The 12,335-nt window shown below is 31.8% G+C and overlaps 1 long non-coding RNA gene across 1 annotated transcript; it reads right to left on the minus strand.

Moving 5' to 3' along the window:
• Positions 1-11,099: 11,099 nt before the first annotated feature.
• On the minus strand, positions 11,100-11,599 carry LOC140004916 (uncharacterized). The gene is made up of 2 exons (XR_011812731.1): positions 11,514-11,599; positions 11,100-11,370 (listed from the first exon to the last, which is right to left on the minus strand). It is a non-coding gene; the product is annotated as an uncharacterized lncRNA (long non-coding RNA).
• Positions 11,600-12,335: the final 736 nt, after the last annotated feature.

Genomic DNA, 12,335 nt, shown 5'->3' on the forward strand with positions numbered 1-12,335 from the left:
CACCACTGAAAATCGACAATCCAAATCCATTTAATTAAGGGTCAAATGGATGGATAAATGGATTCTGATCCAGGTTGCCGCCTCTGAGGAAGAGGTTGGTAAAAGGTGAACGTAGGTTGGTTAGTTAACGACAGCAAGCATTATTGAGATTATGACAGGACAATTTCTCATCCCACTTCCAACACTTGTCAATCCAGGGATAGGATAATAATACGATACCCCCTGGCTTACCCGCAGTGGTTGGTAAAACGTGAACGAGGGCAATTTGGTCAAAAAAAAGTAGGATTAAGTTGAAACCGACATTTTTTATGATGCCAAGCCCATTATCAAAGACTTCGTTAATTTGATTCCTTCCTGATTACTTGATAAATATGAATAACCCCTTTCTTTTCTTGAAAATTCCCAACAAATCAGAGTTGTTAGGACTTGGAACATAAATTTTGCTGTCCAACCTTAGATCATCATCTTCAATCCTATTTTCTCCGTAAAATTTGTGTGAAATTAGTGCTGTGGCAGCATGAGAGGAGAAGAAAATAGGGCATCCACAAGATGGCGCAATAACCGCGCTATCTTCAAAATCCTTAAATTTTCTATTCATGCTATCATATTACAGAATAATTGCTTGTGGTTTCAATGCCAAAAGATTGAAAGAAAGTTCTGTATTAAACTTACTTGGCAATCTCCTTAGTTAGTAGGTTATTGTATTTTCAACCAAAAGAGTTGTTGAAATCATATGCTTAATTTCTATGACTTTCCAATAATCTTGATAAATTTTTATTAAAAAAAAAAAGGCAAATTATATGCCTTCAACGAAGAATATGAAGGCCAATGTAGGAACAAAAACACTATTATATATTTCCAATTCACGCATCAAATGATAGTAACAGCAAAATTTACTAGTCAAAGCAGGTGATAGTTTGGATTTTGATTAGGTTCCACGGGAACGCAAAAGCCTTAAAGAGGTAAATGTGATATTCCAATTTGTCCCATATCGAAAATTTGCCGTGAACATGTTTGGGATATGACTTTAGATTCATGGGGTTAGGAACAAAATCTTGCTAAAGGTTGTTGGGCAAATCCTTGGGCTCGGGGATTCTCTCATGAAAGAGAACCGACTCAAGTTAATTAGTCTGGATGAAAGCGACCACATTAATTTGTCTGCATGAAAAATTAACTTGATTAGTAAATATGTGTGCGTGTGCGATTACACTATTAGTATGTCTGAATGAATGATACAATAATTTTTGACTCATAAGTCAAATTCTCGTTCTACACGCATCTAAGCCATTTATGTTTAAAAAAAAATTAATCTATTTGGCAGCTGTGCTGTTGACCGCATAAAATGAATCAGGAAAAAAAAATAACAAAGGAGAAAATGAAAGCTACCTCACCTGGGTCTAATCTAAAGTGGAAATTTTGATCCAGTTAAGAAGAGCACGGGGTTTGGTTTCAATTCTGTGTTGAATTGAATGAAAGAGCTTGTCGTCGGGAATGGACAGCAGTGTTGAATAATTGGATGCTTATGAAAGTGCAATCGGCCGGCCCAAAATCTTTAGTCTCAACAGCAAACTTAGAAATGACAGACATGAGATATTACTGAAATTTATTTTTTTTTCAAAAAAAAAAAAAAAAAAAACTAGATAGCAGAAAAACGCATCCTTTCCTTCTTCTTTTTTCTCTACATTTATATATATATATATATATATATATATATATACATATATTATATTTCAAACTATATCATCCCTATATACTAACTAGGATATCGAGCAGTAGGTTTGACTACTGACTTTCTGTGCATAAGTGGTGGAGTAGACGTAGTAGTTGACAGTTAATAACAGGTGTATACTTAGCTAAATTTTACGGCTTCCATTAGGCGTGTACTTGTAAGTTTTGCAGTTTGATTATAGAATTGGTATCTTCTCACTTCCATATTTTAATTCCTTCCTAGATGGTCAAGACTCGAGAGGTTAAAACTCATACACCACTGTCCTATCTCAAATGAATGGATACAACAGTTGAAGGAGGTGCTGATTTAGTTATTTTGACTGAGGTGCTTCAAAAGTAGGTAGGAATTGGAATTGGACAAGGATCCCAGCAGGGTAATGTCGTCCCCACAATATAGCCATGAGTTGTAAGTCATATCAAACCCCTAATTATATACTCCCTCCGTCCCACTTAGATAGTCCTGTTTCTTTTTTCACACAGTTTAAGAAAAAGTAGTTAACTTTGTTGGAAAAGTAAATTTAGATTGCTATTTTCCTAAAATACCCTCACATTAAATAGAGTACAACTTTATGGGAACTTGAATTGATGGTAAAAAAAGAATCAACTCTCATTAAATGGGGTAGGTTTATAGCAACAACTACTTGTATTGAATAAGGGTATTTTAGAAAAATGAAAATACAACTACATTCTTCAATTGGAAAGTGGACTGCAATTTGGGACAGACAAAAAAGGAAAATAGGACTATCAAAGTGGGACGGAGGGAGTACATTATTGTATAGTTTGGCGAGGAAAAACATGCTGACAAACAAAATTCACCTAAAAGATAGTCTTTAATTAAAGCATTAATTGGCATTGATAAGAGTGCCGATGCTTTAGCATTCTTGGCATTGACAGAAATCAGTAACAAATGCTTGATCAGTAACAAAGGCTTTAATTAAGGGTTGAGAGAAATAAGTGGTGGAGTTTATTCCTGGGAGAGGGAAGAATGGTACGTAGTCAGTCGCTTTAATTAGAGAATTTGTTTTTTTTTTTTCTTTTCAGGTCTTGGGTTTGAGTCTAATAGAATGAAACGCATGTTTGTTCTACGCATGGAGCTTCCAAAACCTTTGAAATTTTAGTTGTGAATTGGGGTGTACTTTTAATAATATGCTCCGTGAGTGTGAATGTGCATGTGGGCAATTAATGGATAGAGAAAAATGAAAATTTACAAACTTGTCATGTAAGGAAGAGGATCTTAACTCTCTATGATGAACAATAGAGAGAAATAAGTCCTGGTAAAACGTGAACGTAGGTTGGTTAGTTAACGACAACAAGCATTATTGAGATTATAACAGGACAGGACAATTTCTCATCCCACTTCCAACATTGTCAATCCAGGGATAATAATACAATACCCCCTGGCCTGGCTTACCCGTAGTGGTTGGTAAAACGTGAACGAGGGCAATTTGGTCAAAAAAAATTAAGATTAAGTTGAAACCGACATTTTGATGATGCCAAGCCCATTATCAAAGACTTCGTTAATTTGATTCCTTCTTGATTACTTGATAAATATGAATAACCCCTTTCTTTTCTTGAAAATTCCCAACAAATCAGAGTTTTTAGGACTTGGAACATAAATTTTGTCGTAATATCCTCCCATCGTCCAACCTTCGAATCCTAAACTGCATGACTTTTCTGAATTTGGTGAGGATTTTGTAACAAAAATTAATTAAGAGTTCAACCAAATAAACACGATTTAAATAGTCTTGACGTGGATAAAATTTTTTGCTGCATCGAAAAATGCATCTGGCCATGCTGCACAATCAAATATTTTCTATATTTCTATTTTCATTGACAGTGAAGAAAAGATTACACAAGGGAAAAAAAAAAATTTCATCCATTTATTAAATGGATTGGATAAATTTCATCCACCATCCATTAAGTCAAAACCAATTATGAACCATTTATCCATATTGCCACCTCTAGGTTTCTTTATTGACTGTCCGAGGCAGAAATGTGCGAAAATAATAAATTTCAGTAATATCTCATGTCTGTCATTTTTAAGGATTAGAAATTGGAACCCTTTCTAATCTTGACTCTTACAATATTTATTAGCAAACTTAGAACGTGTTCGGTTCACATCATTTTTGTTCAAAAAAAAAAAAAAAACATGTTCAGAATCGCATGTTTAATGGACCTAAACACTTTTAACACTAGACAATCTTCGTTGTTGTTTTTGCTGTTGTTGTTTTCGGAAATAAGCTCAAGGATGTATTATGATTACCGTGTGTCTCGCAGGGAGTGGATCCCGCAGACTATTCACCACCCTCAGCAACTTGCTGGCAGCAAGGTTCGAACCAGGGACCTGAGGCTCCATCTTCAGCAACCTCAACCACCAGACCAAGCCCCTGAGGGCCTATTATTTATTGGATTGATGGCACTGAATTATTATTTATTTCACAAAAAAGAAGAAAAAGAAGAGAGCAGAAAATTCGAATGCCAAGCCTATAAAATAGCTGACATGATAAGTTCCTGAAAGAATGCTGCTCGCTGCGTTCTGTCCTCATAATCTTGTTCTTGAACTGCATCTGGGAAAGATGGTCAGTTACTGCAAGAACAAAATTAATCACAGATGCTGTCATCCTACCTTGAAAGAAGAGGTCTTTCACCAGTTCACCAAATGAGAGAATATGGAAACTATTCTGTTATTCTTTCCTTTCATTACAAAATGCTGTTGATCATTTGGTAATTTTCAGAGGAGTAAAATCTTTAAATTGCACAGATTGGATTGAAGAAAAATTTGCAATGACATGACATAATTGCTAAAAAACAGAAGCTCTGCCACCGGAGAAAACAACAAAAAAGTTACGGGTCCGTTTGGATTCCTTGTTTTTGCTTCTGTTTTTGAAAAATTATTTTTCACATTCCAAATGTTACAATAAATGTGTATTTCAAAAACAATTCCAAAAACACCACTCATATCCAAACATTATATAAAAAACAACTCCAAATATACATATTTAATATGTATATTTCAATTATGTATATTATATATACATATTATATTAATATAAATTGAAATATACAAATTGAAAATTATATATTATATAAATATTTATATACATTAATATTTTACATAATATTGTATATTATACATAATATAATATAACATACATAATATGTAATATTGTATACATTAATGTATAAACATTTATACATAATACAGTATGTACATTATATTATAATATATACATTATTAATGTACTTTCATTATTATGTACATTATTGTGTATAATATACAATATACATAATATGTAATAATGTATAAATGTATATTATGTATATTGTATTATATATACACAATATTATGTATATTATACAAATTGAAAAACAAATTGAAAATTTTATATTATATATTTATATATTATATATTATATAAATATTTATATAATGAAATATACAATAAATATTACAAATTGAAATATTATATAAACACCATATTTATAATTAATATTAATGTACATTATATATATTAAATATTTATATATTTATGTATTCATATTATAAATATTTCATTTTATTTAAAAAATATTTTTATATATTTATAATATATTTATATAAATATTGTATATTATATAAATTATATATAATATAATATATATTATATATTATATATATTATACGCTTATATAAATGTACATTTATGCATAATATATATATTTATGTATATTTATAATATACATTTATATTATGTATTATATATAATATAATACATTTATACATTTATATTAATATACATTATATTAATTTTACATTTATACATTTATATTAATTATATTAATACTTTTATACATAATATTAATATATATTTATAATAAATTAATTTATACATTTATATAATATTCATTTATAATTTATACATTTATAATAATATACACTTATACATTTCTAAATATATTTATATTATGTATTATATATAATATAATACATTTATATATTTTTATATAAATATATAAATTTATTTATTTATAAATATTTATAAATGTATTATAAATGCATAAATATATTTTTATATAAAAATATAAAAATTATTTATTATAATTTATAATTTATACATTTATATAATATTCATTTATAATTTATACATTTATAATAATATACATTTATACATTTATAAATATATTTATATTATGTATTATATATAATATAATACATTTATAATATATTTTTATATTTTTATATAATTATATAAATATATTTATTTATAAATATTTATAAATGTATATTTTTATATAATTATATAAATATATTTATTTATAAATATTTATAAATGTATTATAAATGCATAAATGTATATAAATATAAAAATATAAAAATTATAAATTATAAAAATACTCAAAAATATGTTTTAAAAATACCTCTAAAAATTAGACCTCATATGATTAATTTAATATGCCATGAACAAAAACTTTATATGGAACGACTAGTAAGCTAGCATAAGCTCAAGATTGAATAGGTTGTTTCTGCCTTCATTTTTCTTTTTTCTTTTTTTTTTTTTTTCCTTTACTAGTTTATGAGCTCACTCGTATATCTTGCGGTATAGTTAAGTGCCATGCGGTCAATGAGTCAGAGTATGTATGCGTAGAATATTTATGTATGATTTTTGTCTAACAGGTGCCTGTTGAATACCCATTAATATATATTTCAGGTGTCATATTTTTAAAAATATAAAATTAATTATGAAAAATAAATAACTACAAGGGAAGATAAATAAGATTAAGTAGAGAAAGTATAGAAATACAAGAGAGGGTAATAATTGTTAGTATGTGTATATATATGGTAGGTTAGGTAAATTTTAAATGTGTTACATACATTGGGCATTCATTGGAAAAATACTTTATGTAAAAAGCTAAAGAGAGATATAAAAGGTGTTATTTCTAGAGTGATAGGACTCATTGCCGTCTTAGCTAGATGGGTTGTGTTTTGTCGAAAGGATTTTATTCCTTGCTACAGGCACTGTATTAGTATATCATATGGAAGCAAGTTTAAATAGTTTATTCACATAATTATGTGATAAGAAAGGGAAGAAAAAAAAAGTGATCATGCGTGTTAATAAAAGTTTTTCCCTGTCAGTGGTTAACTCCAACCATTGACTTGAATGTTTTAGGTGCAGTTTCATTGGTTTTAGTTCAAATTGCTGACTTTATACATTATTCAACAGCAACAAGAAGGAGGATACTGGTGGACATATACCCCTCTCAATATCCGGATTGGTTTCTACAAAACTTACAACATTATTGTGTCTTTCTATTGGTAAAAAAAAAATGTACGAATTTCATGACTTCCAAATAAAGGGAAGAAAGTTTGCACGTAAGGAGGAAGAAAATTGTAAATTTAGAGTCAATTTGGTCACCTAAACTTCTGCTTTGGCACATGGAGTCCATTATCTTCCCAAGTCTATCAAATTAAAGACAAATGAAAACAGGTTCGCAGCTTAACAACTTACCATTCATTTGAATAAGTAAAGATACCCAATTGACGATAACATATCCTAAAATGACGCGCTTCAAGAAAAAATTAGGATCTGATTGTGCCAAAATTGGAACTTGAGTGGATTATTTTGAGCGCTTTCAAAAGAGAAGGAACTAAAACTGCAAAAAGGGCTAAAAGACGGAGGAGGAAAAAATTACAGTAGTGATTGGTGGGGTAGATTTGGAGAATATATATGGAAAATTTGGTTTTGGTACTAACCGTCTGGAAAAACTATTGTAGTACAGAAATTAGGACAAGATTTATCATCGCTTTGGGTTTATCGTAGAAGACGACAGGAGTACAACGTACAGCGTACGATCACCGAAACACGTTTATGGATTTGATGGTTAAGCTGAGAACTTGGAAAGTAGACAGCTTTCTTTCTTTTCTTTGGCGCGTGATGTCCATTAATTCCTCCTGTGGATATTGGAAATCACCCGGAATGCAATCCAATTGCTGTATTTCCTACTAAAATACTTGAATGATTTATTTGAAATAATTACCGTAATATTTTTTGTGATTTAATGTATGTGAGATAAAAAGATAATTGAGAAGATAAAAAGGTGATTAAAATTTATGAATCAAATTATTTTATCTCAAATACGCTCAATTCTCATTCAAAGAAAATGTTTCTATTTAAACTTTAAATTTTAAAGTACCAGCATCTCTCAGAGAATATCAGTTCATTTATTTCCTTTTGTTTCCCTTTATTCTTTATAATTACCCTTTCATGCATTGGTTAAAATTCAAAATTTTTTTTGTGGTTTGAATTCCAAATGTTGGTATGTAGAAATACAAACAAATTCTTAATACTAGGGGGGGGAGTGCCTGCGCATCGCGCGGGTGTTTGGTGCCTGTGGGAAAGAAGGTTGCTTTGTGAAACAAACAATAATATATTGTGAGAAGAAATAAACATCAAATAATGAGCAGCAGTTACTGTTGCAAACCAGAAATAGTCCATAAAGTAGGAGAAGTTGAACAGTAGTAATAGTCCATAAAGAAAAGATGGGAGTGAAGAAAGAGAGTTGTTGCTGTTGGTCTGGCTCCATGGAGTCCCTTATTTAGTCATAGCAATAGTAGTAGACAGCCTTTAAACGAAACTGTGATGGTGTCCTTAATAGCAAGCTTATTAGATTGCAGCCTTTATTATAGTTATGGTGTCCGTAATGGGCAGCCTTAAGTACTCAGTTGCGTTGCTTCTTGGCGGTGCCGTCCTTTTGTTGTGCAGGTGCTGCATCACTGGTTCCTTCACTGGACTTTGTAGAAGATGATAATTGGATTGGTCCTTAAACTTGTGTAAGTTATTTTCCTTTAATGGAAAATTTTCCTTTAACTATCAATCCCTCAATAGGCAATGGAGTATTTACGAAGATATAGTTCATCCACAGTCATGTGTGACTTGATTCCAATCTGGATACATATGACACTTTTAAAAAAGACTCAACCAAAAAAAATTGAAGATCCTCTTTAAGGGTATTATGCAGGCACCTTAATAAAGGAATATTTCATGGATTTTTTGATAAAAAAAAATCCTTCCGTTAAATAGAGGGAAAATAGCTGGATTTAAAGTATGATCAAGGAATCAAACTGACTTTAAACAAAATTTTCATTCTTATTCAATAAAACAGAAGCAAATCCTCATTCCACTCAACTTGCGTAAGGTTTGTTCTTAACAGCAATTAGATTGGTAGTCTAAGTACCATATTTAGGTGCAACTCAACAAATTATAATTAAACAAATTCCTTTCTATTCTTATGAAACTCATAAGTATGAAAGTATTGATTAATCAACATACAACTAAAATTAAAATGTTTTTCTCTTACATAAAACAATATAATTAACATATTTGTTATCAAAATTGAATTGTCAAAAACAAAAATCTTATAGCACTAACTCGTATGAGTAGAATTAAGTTGAATGAAAATTTAGTATACTTATTTTCTAGTCAAACTTTGCTTTACGATTTAAGTCATGATTGCTTTGGGTATTTAGGTAATTGAACAATTTAAACTATACTCTCCGGATTATTAATAAATGCTTACTGCCCAATTTTTCTATTTTTCATAAGTTTTGTCCTTATGTATATGTTGTCTTTTTAGCAAATACAAACAGAAATCAAAAGTAATAGAAAAAAAATGAAAGAAAATAAAAAAAGAGCTATTAGCCTTTCCAATTAAATGCTTAATTTTCCCCTTTCTCAGCATAACTATTTCTTTAAGATTCTTTATCTGAGGTCACTTCCAATATTTAAGAAATACAAACAGAAATCAAAAGAAATAGGGAAAAAATCAAAGAAAATAAAAGAGCTATTAGCCTTTCCAATTAAATGCTTAATTTTCCCCTTTCTTAGCATAACTATTTCTTTAAGATTCCTTATCTGAGGTCACTTCCAATATTTAATTCGTAACTGTGGTTAGTTTTGCAGGGAACCATGGTTATTTTTTGAAAATATCATCAATCATTTTCCATACTATTTTCAAGTTTCTAAAATTTTATATTAAAAAAAATACCATTATCATACACTCATCATTTAAAGATTGATGTTGAGAAAATGAGTATAAACCCAAGTATTAAAAAAATTCCTATTGAAAGATTGATGTTGTAGTCTGTACACACAATGGTGATCACCTCTTCTGTTCCTTGAATAAGGATCTTGACGCTGACTTTTTCTATTAATAACAGTTACTATTTTTGCACAAAAATCTATGCATAATTTGTTGTCCTTTTAAGCAGAGGAAAAGAGAGACGTATAACATTATGGAGGGTTAGTATGAGTTTAAACATTCCGGGAGTGGATTTCTGAGTTCCAGAAATGAACTTAACAGACCTTTTAGATCAACTTAAATTACTTTGTCACTTCTTACTCCTTATCTTGATATCTTTGAAATGCAAGGATTAATTTATGGTCTAGAAATTTCATATATTATTAACTTTCGGTATAAATTAACTGTAATTTTGATCCTCTGATCTGTTATTTCAGGGCATCCATGCATGCATGGTTGACAGGGGAAGGAGGTGGTGAAATCAGACCCGTGGCTGTTGGAGAAGCTAGACCAGTGGCTGTTATAAGCTGAAACTTCTATATCCCCTGCCCTATGTATAATCTCAAATTGTACAGGCACCTCGTTGGCTAAATTCCTAGCTACCTGTCTACTTATTAGGTCTGCTTTCTTCTATAAATTTTCCAGAAAGCATAGGCTTTATTAGTTTGGAGCTCGAGTTAAAGAGCCGAAGCCTAGATGAGACTTAATAAATCTTTGATCTTTGCAGTGTGAATGTTGAATGATGATCAGAGCTCGTAAAGGATTATCAGAATTTGTTCACAAAAGTTCCTATTGGTTGCTGACTTAATTGTATAAACCTAGTAAAATGGTTCATATTACTTATGCAGAGGCCAAGAAAAGGCAACCTTGAGGCCAAGTAAAAGGCCTCAATTCTGCATTAACATCAGGAGAGGACGGGTGCAAGTGTGACTGCACAGCAGTGTTGGCTGAATTGGAGATTGCAAGGGTGAGATAAATATGAGGCAGGATGTAAGAAAAGGCAACTTTGAGGCCAATTTAAAGGCTTCAATTCTGCATTAAGATTGGGAGAGGACTGGTGCAGGTGTAACAGCAGAGAAATTGCGGCTGAATTTGGAGATTACAAGAATAAGAGGGAAACTGAAGTAAGGATTGAGATTTCGGAGTTAATTAACAGGTTTAGCAAGCATTCTCTACATATAGACTCTGACGAACTTGCATTTCACAAATTAGTGCATGCAAGCCCCATATAGCTTCTTCTCAATATAGATTAAGTTGCCCCTTCTTCTCAATATAGATTAAGTTGCCATTAACTGCATAGCAATGTCGGGATTGGAATACAACATAACAATTTGATTCTCATACAATATAAAATAAAATAAGGAACATATTTAGCAGTAAGTAAAGTCAAAACTGCACACCCAAATCAACAATAAACGATATAATCATTGGAGCAAGAAAGCTACCTTTTTCAAAACAGCAAGGCAGTTCAACATTAGAACGGTAGCAAATTCAAGGTCGGTGGTAATACTAAAAGGTAGAGGTACGCTGAAAGCTAACCTTAGGCCAAAATCCCCACTGAGAGCTCATTCTTGCTGTTGCTCCAAACCTATAAGATCATAGCCAACCCAGTCAAATTACAGAGGGCAGCAGTTAGGCAACGCAATAAAAGTTGCTAATTGCAGGTTCTAAGAACACACTCACAAAAATAAGGGTAGAACTGGAAAATTGGGGGGAGGGGTGGAATCTAACCTCAAGCTGAACCACCAGGTATAGCTGCGGCTGAAGAGCATTCTGAGCTGCTTACTATGGAGCCACGAAGAAGTAACCCAATCCCGGAATGCGAACAGGGGGTACCTGAGCATCAACCGTCTGGGCATTAACATACTCACGGTTCGGAAATTAAATTGGAGTGTAATTAATAAGGGGAAAATAGGATGATCAATATAATTACAGTAGGATTGGAGAGCATAAGAAATGTGTAAGCCCCATTTGAACTCTCACGCCTCCCCTATCCAATCATTAGCAGCCCTAACAAGCAAGTAAGGCATTTGGGGCGTGAAACGCGGCCACAAGATAGGTAATTTCAGAGTAAAGTGCATACAGCATTAACTCATCTAGCTAACAGAAGTCGAGACTAAGCAATTGAAACCTGGAAGAGGAAACGATGCGGCAGGCCTTTGTAAAGGGACTCGGCGAGAGACTGAAACTGAACGGGGGGAAACGGACTTACGTGGGGCACTCGTAAAGGGGATAACAATTCGGCAGCCATTAACACTCATAACACTCATAACAATTAACACTCAATAACAGCCCGGCAAGGAGTGGAACGTTTCAGACAGCGGAGGATTTCAATGGCGCCTCTTCCCACGGCGAAGCAACGTTTACTTGTCCGTCTAGAGGAATAATTGATTGCTAAGGGTATTCCAGTAATTACACCAACACACAAGCATATATGGGGTGTACAAAGTGCAAAAACAGTTGTACACTCATTATACATTCCATCAATACCCAATGGCTCATCAATGAGGACTTTAAATGTAATGAAACGGGGTTATTTTAGTAAACATATCC

The sequence above is a fragment of the Coffea arabica genome, chromosome 4c, assembly GCF_036785885.1.
Source record: "Coffea arabica cultivar ET-39 chromosome 4c, Coffea Arabica ET-39 HiFi, whole genome shotgun sequence".
Classification (NCBI taxonomy): domain Eukaryota; kingdom Viridiplantae; phylum Streptophyta; class Magnoliopsida; order Gentianales; family Rubiaceae; genus Coffea; species Coffea arabica.